Source organism: Loa loa (assembly GCF_000183805.2).
Source record: "Loa loa unplaced genomic scaffold supercont3.152, whole genome shotgun sequence".
Lineage (NCBI taxonomy): Eukaryota > Metazoa > Nematoda > Chromadorea > Rhabditida > Onchocercidae > Loa > Loa loa.
Genome location: NW_018108332.1, coordinates 29,106 through 31,124, shown reverse-complemented (window position 1 = coordinate 31,124; position 2,019 = coordinate 29,106).

The window sequence follows — 2,019 nt, the reverse complement described above, 5'->3', positions numbered from 1 at the left end:
AAAAAAAAAAGAAAATCGTAAATTTTTTGATTTTTGTAATTATACCAAAAGCAACATCAATAAAGATGATTGCAGCAACAGTAACAACAGCAATGATAACAATGCAACAGCAATAATAAAGATTGCTATGACAATAACAGTGATAACAATAACAATAATAAAAATTATTTCAATAATTTTTATTACATCATAAAATTATTGTATTGTTACTATTTGTCGAATTAATTGTACAACAAAATTACGGTTTCTTTTCTTTTCTTTTTCTTTTTTTTTTTTGTTCAATGTATAAATAAACTGATAAGTTTGTTAAACTGATATTATTTGAAATTGCGATTTATTTATCTATATTTATTACTTGGAATTGAAATATAATTTATTTACCTGAAATTGGAATCTATTTATTTTTTATTCAAATTTATTTATTTGTTTTAAAAACTCGTTAACTAACGATTAAAATTATTTGCAAAAATTATTTAGGAAATAGTCCAAAAGAAAAAAAAATTGTTTTTTATAATGCTTTCAAATGTTTATATTCGATATAGAATTAAAAAAAAAATAAGAGTGACAATTGTTTTCAAATTTCGATTTTATGCTTTCCTTTTTTTTTTTAAATTATTTATCAGTATTTCATTACCATCTTTACTTAAATTCGATCATTTGAAGAAGTTTTTCGAAATTTTTTTTTATTTCCTATTGAATTTAAAAAATTTCTCTCACCAAAGCTTTTTTTTAATACTGAAAAATTTAATTTATTTCATATAACTTTTAATTAACGATTGTAATATTCGCAGATTAAAAGTTTGTAATAATGAAAAATAAAAGGATGCAAATAAATTCAATGATATTTTATCATTTGAGCAGGAAAAAAAACAATGTTAGGACAACTTTATTACATATAAATGACATATGACAGCATTGTAATTGTAATAATTACTAAATAACTTAAATAATAATTTATCGTATCAGAGGTCTATCACTTTCGGTATTAATGAACGCAAATTCCTTTCTAGGAATAATTGTAAACAATTGCATTCTTTCATTCTATACCATGCATGATCGATTCTTTCGGAATTAATGACCGATATAAGCCGGGAATAACCGGAAACAATCGATATTTTGATCCTAGTTACAAATCTGCATGCAGGAAAAAAAAAAAGGATGAAAGAAAAAATAGAAATAATTCCATTTTAGTCATACATCACTGAATTCTTCCATTTTTTTCTTTCGGACAATTTGATTCTTAAATTTTATTTTTTGATCATAGAAGATGAATAATTGATACTTTTATTTAAGCCAGAAATGAACAATTCTTTCAGTTTTTTTTTTCCGGATAATTTAATTTTAGTCAGGGATGATGAATTTTGCATTAGCAAATATGATGATCAATACTTTTGTTTAAATCAAAAATGACTGAAAAAAAAAACAACTAATTCATTCATTTCTTTTTCCGGATAATTTAATTCCAATCGAGAATGATTGATTTTGATATGAATGATCGATATTTTTCTTTTAGCATTTCAAAAAATGATCGATTCGTTCAACATTAAATATACTAAAATCAAGGATGATAAAAAATTTTTTTTTTCATTATTGATATAAATAATCGATTCTTTTTATAAAATGATCGATTCGTTTAATTTTAAATATGCTTAAATGAATAGTTTCATTGTTTAGACATGAAAGATCATATTTTAAAATTTTGAAATGATTGATAAACATTCACATAACAATGCATGAAATATTAATATCATTAATGATTAAAATGGATGTTTTGTGTGGGAGGGAAGAATGCTTGAATTGATTATTATTTGTACAAATATATCAATCTATATGTATTTATTACTATTGAACAAAAAATTGGGCGCAAATATTGTAAATATAATGCGGGAATGACAACAGAATCCGGCTTACACTGTATATTATTCAATTCATTCTATTTGTGTATTTAATTTCGTTTACATACCTTACCTTATCTTTCATTTCTCCTCCTTTCCTTTCTTTTTTTTTCTTTTCTTTTTC